This window comes from Python bivittatus, unplaced genomic scaffold (genome assembly GCF_059951505.1).
Source record: "Python bivittatus isolate LINGU-HERP-01145 unplaced genomic scaffold, Pbiv_v1 ctg000850_np1212, whole genome shotgun sequence".
Lineage (NCBI taxonomy): Eukaryota > Metazoa > Chordata > Lepidosauria > Squamata > Pythonidae > Python > Python bivittatus.
In genome coordinates this window covers 59,638,494-59,651,228 of record NW_028277112.1, presented here as the reverse complement: position 1 = coordinate 59,651,228, position 12,735 = coordinate 59,638,494, and positions in this window count along the sequence as shown.

Below are 12,735 nucleotides of genomic sequence, written 5' to 3'. Positions count from 1 at the left end.
ACTCACGGGATATTGGTGTATGCACCTTTTGATGGCATAGCATAAAGGCTAGCCAGAGTAAAAGTCACAATGCCAGTAGATGTGATATAAATCAGGATCCAAGTGCAGCATCGTACGCCCAGTATAAATCCTCTCTGGCAGACCATAACTCAGTATACGGTTATAAAGCCTGGAGCCATACCTTTCTGGCCGTATTTAATTCAAAGTTGAATGCACAAAAGGGAAATTGGTTGATGGGATTTGAAGCAGCAGCCCAGTTTTGTACAATACAGGGCAGGACTGGGCAAGCAAAGAGAACTTTGGTAAAATAAATCAAAGTACCACTTCCGTGGGAACCCATTCTCTTCCAGTATTTCTTTACTTAGACATGCTACCTCTATGACTTCATTATGGCCGTAGCCAACGGTGGACTGTAACCTAAAGTGAACCTTTTATCACCAACAAGGCATCTATCTTCTCCTGCCTTCACTTACCTGCTGTAGACTGAGGCATATGAGGGCCAGATGGAGATCCCCTAAATCTCATGTGTAATCTGCTGCTAGTTGCAAGATTAGGCAGTCCTTTGAGCACTGATCCAGGACTCTGAGAAGTAACCTGGGGTGCCAGGGCAAAGCCTGATGGCCCAGTCCAATGCTGTTTTCATCCTTTAAAGTCCTAAGAAAGGTGGGAATCTAGCAATGCGAAGATTCCTGCTCTCATACAAACCTGCCCACATGTAGAAATCAGTCATTGCAAGATATTAAACTAGAGGTCCCAAGAACAGGGTGGACAGTGGCTAGGGGTTTTTTTTCCCCTTAAAAAACCATGAACATTTGCACTTTGCATTACATTAATTTGGATTCCTATCACTGGTTTTGATGTATTTGTATTTAAATATAGAAGTATGTGATTATATCGTATGTCTGCCCGTGTGAGCACAATTGTGACTTTTTAATTGTTATACTGTATGGTTTATCTGTGCAATATTTTATAAGTTTTAAGCCCAGAAAGGTGATTTAGAACTTGGTGAATTCATATACTAAATTAAATTCTAGGGAACATCAGATGAGGAAGACTCATCTAACCTTAAAAAAAAAAAAAAGCAAGTGACCTTAGTCAGGGGGCTTTACGAGCAAGATTTTAATAGAAGAAACAAAGTTAAAAACACTTTTCTTCCCTTGCATCTCATTTCAAGCTATGATTATATATGAACTACTCATGTGGTTTCAGTTCCGCTTTCTAAACGCAAAAGAAAAGGGGGGAAAAATCAAAGTAATACCCAACTTGTCTCTTTTGGGGTCTGAACCACCGAATCTGGCTTAATTTCACTAAAAGCCACAGTTTGTTTCAGGGTGGCTCAGAATTTAAGCTCAGAATCATGAACTTTGGCAAACCTTTCACAGCAAGTCAGGGTCCAATTATCCAGCAAGCTATCCATGATGAAATCACTGAATGTTCAGATTCTTCAGAAATCTGAAACCAGATCAGTATTGCCTTGGTTCTCTCTTGCTTTAACAATGACCATCATCCAGGATGTATTATCGTTATGGCTGGTCACACAGTCAACCAGATGTTGGCATTTTATGGTTGGTCGCACAGTCCAACCAGGCTGGAGTTGGCATTTTTATTCACCTGTCGAGTCCTTCCCCAGGACCTGGGATAGGCAGAGGTTGTTGTTTGATGGCATTAAAGGTATCGTTGCAGGATATAAGCCAAGTAAAGCTGCCTTTTGCAAAATAATAATAATAATAATAATAATAATAATAATTTGAGGCAATTAACAGTCCATCAGGATTGGGAATGCAAAACAGTGAGTGAACCCTGTAAGCAGTTGTTTCATCTGTGACTAGGACTTTTCCATCTACCTACCATCCCTTACCCTCTAAAATCTGCCCTGTGGGATCCCCAATCTTTCTAATCAAAATTTGAAATTATGTCGAGGGCTGCATGAGGGAGGAGGTCTTGTGCCTCTCCCTCTGTTAGGCTGATGAAATATTTTCTGGCAGGAGGTATTAATTGTTCACAACCTAATTCTTACACAATTCCCTAAACTTCACTGGGATCTCTGCAAATGAACTTCTCAACTTTCTTTCTTTCTTTCTTTCTTTCTTTCTTTCTTTCTTTCTTTCTTTCTTTCTTTCTTTCTTTCTTTCTTTCTTTCTCCCCCCCCCCTTTCAGACATGATAAATATCATGGTTTCAGGAAACATGGACACCTTGGAGACAAGTAAATGATTCTCATCTTAGATCCATAAGATTTCTTTCAAAGATGTATGTCTCCATCTCTGGAGTTGATTCCCACGGGAACAATTATTTAAAGATATGGAACAAAACCATTCTGCCAAAAGTCTAAATAATAATTTATATAACAATATATGCTTCTGGCAAAATAGTGGGTAAAGGGACCTCCCCCTGCCCGCTCAAGTAGCTCAGAATAAACATTTGACAAATGTATTTTGGAGGGAAATGCATATATTGAGTTGTACTATAGCCAAAGCCATTCTCCTTCTAAGATCCTGTGCTAGGTCTAAAGACATGGGCACAATACTTGAGTGATTACAAATATGCTGAATTTGGGTTCATCTCTCGTACATAAAGCAAAATATGGGCTCTCAGGTTAGTTTTCATTAAGTAGGGAGTATTTCTGTGAACTGGGAAGTGGTTGTAATAATTCTTATAAGTTGGTAACAGGAGTCTTTTTTCTATATATAATTTAAATGGATATTAATACATGTCACCCACCTTGTACTATGTCTCTTGTAGCTTCACAAAGTAATTGCACTGCAATTCCATAGAAGATCAGAAAACTTTATTAGTGGGGAATGTAATAAAATAAGCTAAAATAAAAACCTGAATGCCAAATAATTTTAATATAATCTTTTAGAACCTTCAGTTGCCAAGCACTCAGTTCTGTATGGTACAGATTTTGAAATCTCCAGCTGCCCCAACAATTTCACTCTGGATCCCTAAGAGAGGACATATGGTGGGTAAATGGGAGGTAAAAGTTTTATAAAGAACTATACATTTTTGTATAGTTCTTTATAAAACTCATAGCTGCTGTTTGTAGTTCAGTGATCAAAATACGTTAATAATACTTTATTTTTTAGAAATACCGAAATTGGGGGAAGAGAAGCGTTCCAATTGACTTCTACCTGAATCAAATTATTTGGGTACCATACTTAATGAATTTATATGAATCCAAAATACACTGGGCATATTCCACCTTTGTTTTAGCATTTTTACTGTGAAAGTGACTGTGAAGTTCATTTCATGACATGTTAGAAAAGATGCATTCTGAAGAAAAGGTTTGAGGTAAACTCCCATGTTGTAGCTCCAAAAAAAGTTGATTTGATATATTGGGTGATAGTTACCTAAATCTGACACAATTTAAGATTCTCAAAGTCCACTAAAACTGGTTGCCAAGAGTTTGTTCTTATGAAGGGCATCAAGTTACCTGCTTGCCTTTATTTCTTGAATAAACACTCTGAACATAGCATATTATATTATATTACTACAGTACTCATCACACTGGTAAGTTGTGATGAGCTGAACTGTTGGGGGTTTGGTGAACACATTTCCAGGCTCATAATAATAATTGTATAGCATACTATAAATAAACAGGAGGCAGATAGTCTGACCTTGATAGATCACCAGTGGATCTGAAAAAGATCATTTGGCTTGCATCGAGACAGGTTTAAACCACTACAGATAATATACAACCACAAATTAATTTTTCAATCTCACTATGCAAAATAATTTCCTTCTATTATACCCTTGGGTTCAACAGAATAACTATCAAAAGAATATTAAAGTAGGATGTTAGGTAGGAAACTCACTGTATTGTTGTTGAGGATGCAACAGATCTATCCTGTTTTCTATGATTCATTTTTTACTACCAGTCCATGTCTCAAAATTCTTCATAGTAGTTTTATTTTTAGATCTTATCCACATCTGCCCAGTTCATTGTGATGGGATTGACTCTGCTAGTAAATATAGTACTAGCAGTTACAGACTGCTGGAATCTCAGTCTATTGGAAATGGCTAGTAGCCATTAAGCAGGATTTTATTTATAACTTCCCCTTAGTCAACTTGCTGATGGAGAGCTCACCAGGATTTTCTTTTTTTTTAAAAAAAGGAGGCTTTGATATGTGAACTGTTGGGAAGAAAAGGAAGAAGGATAACTAAAAATTAAATTAAAAACTGAGATACAGTGACTATTGAGTTTTTATTCTGAAGATATGTTTTGGTTTGTGCAAATGCCATCCCTCTGTTTATTTCTTTTTCACAGAGAGAGGAACTGAGATGTGCAGAAGACCATATACAAATTGTGTAAAAATCTTTTGAGGACCCCATTATCTTATATCCATATGAATTATTTAAGATTGTTTTAATGGATTCAGTTATTAGCTGAAAGAAATAATCTCCTTCAAAGTCTCATATGACATTTTGAATTTCTTTCATTGATTTTCCAGCTTTAAGAGTTTTAGTAAAGATCTTGGGAGATCTGTACCTACATGAATTATTGGGAAAAGTGTTTATCTAAAAATACATCTGGCATCATTATTAATTGATATGGTGATAGATCACAATGAGGCATTTTATTTTCAGATTTCTGTAAGATATTTATTTTATCTTCATGCATTTTAATGATGTGTTTATGATTATGTAGGTTTCTCTAAAAAACACTTATGAATTGCTATCCTCTTAACTAAAAATTAACCAAGCTGTGGACTCAGACTTCTGCTGTAATGCAAAAGAATTCCACTCCTTATGAATAAATGATGGGGTACCCACTGATTTTGTTCAGGGACTGGATCTGGAATTTCAAAACAGGCCAATTCATTCTGGACTGAATACAGATTTTCTAGTTGAATTAGTATCAACTAGTCATAAGCAAGATTAATTAAAACATGGAGATTCCAATCATGTAGCATAACAAAATCACAATTGTTTGTAACTTTTCAATTTGTCAGTAGGATTGGATGTATATTTGTAGACATATTCGAGCTTCATAATAAGATCAGGCTAATAAAATTTCATTAAAAATTTTGTCAGTTGGGTTTTTTGAACTCCACTCTATTTTTTAAAAAAGTACCTGTATCTATCTTGCTGTGGGACAGAATTTGCAACACACAAAGCTGTTTCTGCCAAATTTGAGACACATAAATGGGGGGAAGAGGAAGCAAAATGAAGTTATTAAACCAAATTCCTTAATGTTATAGGACTCATCAGTAGTAAAATGGAAGAACTATTGCCCAGAAATTGTCCCTCACACCCTAACCTAGATGCGAATCCCAGAGGAGACAGAGTTAAAATAGAGCTTATTTGGACTTTCAGATGGAGAGTACATCATGGTAACACATGAGAAGGCTTGGATCCTGAGCAGTACCAGAAGGAAGCATAATACTTGGTTAGTTGGACATTTTAAATATATATAAGTGCTAATATAAACTGGGAGTTCTTTTCCTGCACATAATTGGATCACACTGTGAATCAATATAAGGAGGATGATTGTGGGAAATACACAATCTTAGATATAAGACAAGTATGCATAGGTCCTCTTTCAGCATTACAAAAAAAGTAGGAAGCCAAATCACCATGCAGATAGTGGAAAAAAAGACCATCTCTTCTGAAGTTCTTGCTGGTGAATCTATTCAAATAAAATAAAATCGAATCGAATTGAATTGAATTGAATCTAGATGAAAGTAACAATAAATGTAAACAATAGGGCCCTAATGAGAAGAGCCAACACTGCCTATGAACCATAATAAAAAGTTATAATTCTATTATTGAGGGATAACAGGAAGGTTAGAAATGAAGGACAGATGAATCAATATCACTAGATTTTTTTTCAGCAGAGGCTGAAACAGGTAAAGGGGAATTGTACAGGCCAAGGAGCAATCAGTTTGACAATTAATGCAGCAAGCAGAAACTAGTAGCAGACAAGAACTACTGTTATATTAAACGAGAATGAAGCGATTCCAAAGGAGCAAATCCAAAAGGAAAGATTTACATAGATCGTTAAATTAATTCATGGCAGCTGATCATGGGCCAGATATAGTCTAGTGGTCCAAACATACAGGTTCCAACTCAGATTCAAGTAGGACCCAGGCTGTTGATTATTCTAGAAGCCAGCAACCTGGAACTGAAGACTTTTAAGCTGAGTCCTAAGAATCTTACTCATGCTCAGTTGTAGGCCATAAATAACCCTCAACAGATTTCTTGTTAACACTTTTATTGTTGAACACAGCTTTATTCATGATGATTCCTTATTGGGGTTTCTTAAATGGGCAGTTCCACTCTTGACAGCCAATTAGGTCTGTACCCCATGAGACCAATGCTCCTTAGGGCTGAGGAAAGGCTTAACATTTTTCTCAGAACCAGAGGGAGAACTCTCAACATCCAGAGAAAGTAGATCTGAAGATATTCCTCTTGATGGAGGAATTTCCCCTGGTTTCTTCAGAAGAAAATGTTTCACAGGGAGTGTCAGAATAGGAATTGTCCTGTGCAGGTGGAGATATATTTTAATATAGACAAAATCTCATGCATTTCATACTCTATGCAACAAATTACAATAATATGTTAAATTTCAACAGTACGTTCATGACTCCTAAACCGTTTAAGATATCTGCCTCGTTTAGTTACTGATTGGCTTGTCTCACTTCTCCTTTTAATTACAGCTGGTCTACAAGATAAATGAGAAGAGAAGTATATTCTTCGAGAGCAGAGAATGGAGAAGAAATTGGCAGGAATGAAGGTCCTGAAAGATTCTTGATAAACTTTGAATGTGGCTGATGTGGCTGACCCAGAACAAAGCTATGAACCCGCACACAGGCTGTCAGAAAGTTTGACTGATGTATACTGATCAAATTAAATTTATTTCCAGTTCATTAAAGTAAGGATGCCTAATAGAGAGAAGTAAAAGAGTGGTTTTTTAAAAAAATGCTGATGCAATTCAGAGAGATCTACAGTGTTTCTTTTAAAAAAAGTGCTGAGATTTTGTCTTTTTACATATTGACCTCATGTAAGGAGTGGCAGTTTCTAGCAAGAATTTCAGATGAATCTTCACAGCCAGAGAAGAGCACACTGAGGAAAACAGAAGGGAGTAAAAAGGAGAGTAATTAAATAATTGTTCACGTAGAGCCTGTACAGTAATCTGAAGCAGATGCATAGAATTCCATTCTGTGTTCTGAAATGCATTCACGAGAGTATGGTTGTGCAGGATCCAAAAATCAGTGGTATCATCCTAAGGGAACAGAGGAATCTTAACATTCCTGTACTAGATCATTTGATCTGAAAGCCAATGGCATTACTCAAGCAAGGACTACTGGTTCCAAGACAGGCATATCTACTGGGTCTTCTCCACATCTGTTTTAGGTAGTTATTCCAAAGCCTGCCAGTCAAATAACAAATATTTCTACATCCTCATCTTTACATGAAGAAGAGAAGCCCAGTGTAATGCAGCTGTGGCGAGATGCTTCCATGTCAGCATATAAGAGGAGAGAAAGAAATGCTTGTCTCCGCACATTAGAAAAAAAAACCCTCCATTTTAAAAACAACAACAACAAAGCTTTCATATCTCAAGGAATGAGTGATTTCTCATCCAGTTTTTTTTTTCTTTCCTAATTTTGTATAAGGAAGAACATTTCCCATGTGGTGTCTGAGAGTTGAAGAGCAAATGTAGACTTAGAAAGCCAAGACAACTGCTTCTCAAAGGATATCTTTCTCCAACCTAGTGCTCTCCAGATGTGTTGGCACTACAATCCCATTTTCCTTTAGTTTCCATGGTCTTTAGCCATGTTGGATGAGAATTGTGGGGGCTGTAGTACTAAGAGTTCTTTAGGTCACAAGGTACGGAAGGACCTTCCAAAAGTTGTTTTGCTCTCTGAGGAAAGGGCCTCAAGCTTTCTTCACATTCCTGTAGCAGCTCATTCTTGATCAAGCTCTGCCACTGAACTATTATGTTCTAAAATTCATTAGGTTCATAGTTAGGGAGCCATAATGGCAGCACACATGCACACTCTAATACAGTAATACCTCGGTTCACGAACGCTTCTGTTCACAAACAATTTGGTTCACGAACAGCACCGTTCGCAAAATTTTGCTTCCGTTTGCGAACTCCACATCGGGTGACGAACATGACCCGCGGCCATTTTCCCTGCTGTGACACGTGGTCATGGCTTCCTGTAAGGAGGGGGACTCTCCCTCCAAACAATAACTGCCTCCCCACCCACCTTCCTGTCCTCCATGCCAGAAGTCGCCTCAAGCAAGGTTAGCGTTCTCTCTCTTCATACTGTACTGTACTGTACTTTGTTTCATATTTTTGTGGTTAAAAAAAAAAATACATATGGTTCAGAACGGATTAACCGTATTTACATTGAACCTTATAGGAAAATTTGATTCGGTTCACAACCAATTCGGTTCATGACCAGAGTCGTGGAACGAATTCAGTTCGTGAACCGAGGTATCACTGTATCAGCATATTCAGGTGAGTCATTTGGTGGATGGGAATTTCACTGACTTTAATACAGTCACATTGTCATTGTTGGTTTTTTCCCCTGCCTGGGCTGGAAATGTTTCCATTTGTGCTTTTAGTATATATTTGTTTGTTTTTTTAACAGCTATTTTTTTAAAAAAATCAAAGGTAGGTATTTGATTACATTCAGCGTTACTTTCCCTTAATATCAAGAAGTCCAACATGGTCGTTTTCCTCCAAAATTGCCATTACTTTCACTCTGTCTACTAAGAATGAAATCAAGGATAATTGATTCCCTTGCGTTTTCTTCCATCCTCTGAAGGAGAAAGTTGCTGGCAAGGCAGGTCAAGAATTTCCTGGAACTACCATGATTGGCAGAATTTGCCTCCCAACAGCTGTCAGAGTAATTCATGTTCCCCATCGCTACTACTTCATGACTCTCTGAAAGATTTGCAGCTGGTTTTAGAAAATATTATCCACTTCTTCTTCTTTGGGTGGTCTGTAGTAAATACCAACAATGGTACCGCTTTCATGTTGTCATCTACTTATTTTAACGCAGATGATCTCAACAATTTCAGTAAGTTCATCCCTTTGGATATTTTTAGTATTTTTAGCTTATAATGTAATTTCCCCTCCCCTTGTATTGCTTCTGTTCCTTTTGAGCAATTTGTATCCTTCAATTGCTGGATTTCATTCATGAGAATAATCCCATAAAGTCTACTTTTATTTTGTTTCCACTACCAAGAGTCATTGTTGGGCAGAGAAAGGAAGGAAGGAAGGAAGGAAGGAAGGAAGGAAGGAAGGAAGGAAGGAAGGAAGGAAGGAAGGAAAGAATTTTGAACAAATCAACCCAGAGTTCTCACTTGAGGCACAAATGACTAGGCTCAAATTATCCTACTTTAGTCACATTACATGAAGACCTAGCTCCCTGAAGAAGACTTGAATGCTGGGAAAGAGAAGAAGAGAACAACCATCAACAAGGTGGGACTCAGTTACAGCAGTGATGAGTGCATCCTTGGAAGACCTGAAAGACTAGGTTAGAGAAAGATACTCCTGGAGAATATCTATGTATGTGGTCACTAAGAGTTGACAATGACTGGATGGCACATAATCAATCCATCAATCATTGTGTAGTAATTTAATCTGAAACTGAGCACATGTCACCTCTGCTGTATTATCCAATTCCAACACTGAAAGTTAGGCAAACAGAATAGCTTACAAGTGCCCTGTTATGTAGTTCACTGTTAATGTTGCAGGTCAGACATGAAGGGTTTGGAGCTGGTTTGGGTGCCAGTCAAAAGGATTACAGTGCATCTTTTCCCAAAATTGAAGGGATACCTTTATGTTTGACTCAGATGAAGAGGCAGAAAGGACTATCGGGACTTGGTTGAAGAGACAAAGTTCTTTTGTGATAACTTTGAGAAGTTTTTACATCATTGGCAAATGTATGCAGTGAATGGTGATGGTTGTGGGGAGAGGTACAGTGGGGCAAAAAAGTATTTAGTCAGCCACCAATTGTGCAAGTTCTCCCACTTAAAAAGATGAGAGAGGCCTGTAATTTTCATCATAGGTATACCTCAACTATGAGAGACAAAATGGGGAAAAAAATCCAGAAAAGCACATTGTCTGATTTTTAAAGAATTTATTTGCAAATCATGGTGGAAAATAAGTATTTGGTCAATATTAAAAGTTCATCTCAATACTTTGTTATATATCCTTTGTTGGCAATGACAGAGGTCAAACGTTTTCTGTAAGTCTTCACAAGGTTTTCACACACTGCTGCTGGTATTTTGGCCCATTCCTCCATGCAGATCTCCTCTAGAGCAGGGATGTTTTGGGGCTGTCGCTGGGCAACACGGACTTTCAACTCCCTCCAAAGGTTTTCCATGGGGTTGAGATCTGGAGACTGGCTAAGCCACTCCAGGACCTTGAAATCCAAAGGTTTTCCATGGGGTTGAGATCTGGAGACTGGCTAGGCCACTCCAGGACCTTGAAATGCTTTTTACGAAGCCACTCCTTCGTTGCCCGGGCGGTGTGTTTGGGATCATTGTCATGCTGAAAGACCCAGCCACGTTTCATCTTCAGTGCCCTTGCTGATGGAAGGAGGTGTTCACTCAAAATCTCACGGCACATGGCCCTATTCATTCTTTCCTTTACACGGATCAGTTGTCCTGGTCCCTTTGCAGAAAAACAGCCCCAAAGCATGATGTTTCCACCCCCATGCTTCACAGTAGGTATGGTGTTCTTTGGATGCAATTCAGCATTGTCTCTCCTCCAAACACGACAAGTTGAGTTTAGACCAAAACGTTCTACTTTGGTTTCATCTGACCATATGACATTCTCCCAATCCTCCTCTGGATCATCCAAATGCTCTCTAGCAAACTTCAGACGGGCCCGGACATGTACTGGCTTAAGCAGGGGGACACGTCTGGCACTGCAGGATTTGAGTCCCTGGCGGCGTGGTGTGTTACTGATGGCGGCCTTTGTTACTTTGGTCCCAGCTCTCTGCAGGTCATTCACTGCATCCCCCCGTGTGGTTCTGGGATTTTTGCTCACCGTTCTTGTGATCATTTTGACCCCACGGGGTGAGATCTTGCGTGGAGCCCCAGATCGAGGGAGATTATCAGTGGTCTTGTATGTCTTCCATTTTCTAATGATTGCTCCCACAGTTGATTTCTTCACACCAAGCTGCTTGCCTATTGCAGATTCAGTCTTCCCAGCCTGGTGCAGGTCTACAATTTTGTTTCTGGTGTCCTTCGACAGCTCTTTGGTCTTGGCCATAGTGGAGTTTGGAGTGTGACTGTTTGAGGTTGTGGACAGGTGTCTTTTATACTGATAACAAGGTCAAACAGGTGCCATTACTACAGGTAACGAGTGGAGGACAGAGGAGCCTCTTAAAGAAGTAGTTACAGGTCTGTGAGAGCCAGACATCTTGCTTGTTTGTAGGTGACCAAATACTTATTTTCCACCGTGATTTGCAAATAAATTCTTTAAAAATCAGACAATTGTGATTTTCTGGATTTTTTCCCCCATTTTGTCTCTCATAGTTGAGGTATACCTATGATGAAAATTACAGGCCTCTCTCATCTTTTTAAGTGGGAGAACTTGCACAATTGGTGGCTGACTAAATACTTTTTTGCCCCACTGTAAATACAGGTAACAAAAGAGCTCATTTTAAGGATTATGGCGGATGAAGTAAGATGGTGGGATCAACGTCTCAATTGCCTTTTGGATGACTCATGAGATTTGGGGTGATGATATTCCATGGACTGACACTTTGATTCTGGATCATAATGATGAGTCTAAAATTCAATCACGCTGCATTACTTAAAATAAACTGAGGAGTACTTACTGCAGGCTTCTATTACATGAACTATAGCAACACATCCTTTTCTCACTGCAATGTCCAGCCAACTGAAGTGAAAGAACAGATGCTAAAGAACATACCAGAGCTTCTGGCTCATCAGTAGTGCCATTTGTTGGTAACTTACAACACTGAGGCATTACTTTTCATTCAACTCTTCTTGCTTCTAAATTCTGCTAAAGTCTCATAGATCTTGTTTGTCAAAGCAAGTATAATATTTAGGCAGGAATAACTTCAGTGGGGGGTATCAAAGCAATGCATCCATTGTTGGGATACACTTGATCATATGATCTTCCATCCTTACCAAAGATCCCCTTTATGCTACTTTTACTGATTTAAGGGCAGCCTTTGATTCAATTCCTCATGAGAGACTATGGAGGAAATCAGCCTCAACATCCATTGATTGTCACCTTCTCAGGCTGATAATTCTGTTACATCAAAATACTACAATGCAGATTGGAGGCAACTGTAATGGTAATTTAACCACCCTCATACCTGTCTTCAGAGGACTAAAACAGGGCTGTATCCTTGTCCCTTTATTGTTCAACTTTTATATAAAGGGCATAATTTTCTAAACCAGATTTCACCCCCCCAGCACTTGCCCACCATCCCATTTCAATGCTCTTTTATGCAGATGATGGGCCAATTTACCTGTAATCCAAGTGCACCTAGCTGCTTTAGCATCCTATTATTCTAGGTCATTTCTTGAAATCAGTTACTCAAAAACTAAGGTTCTAGTTGCACTTTAAGTCCCCTGTCAAATAGAAAATCAACAAAAGACCACATGATCAGGTTAAGGACTACAAGACCTTGGACTTCTAACACTCCACCCACTGGAATAACCAACTGCTCAAAATGTTTTTATGCAATTTCTAGACATTACAGCAATAATTACATTCCTGCACAATAAAACTGTA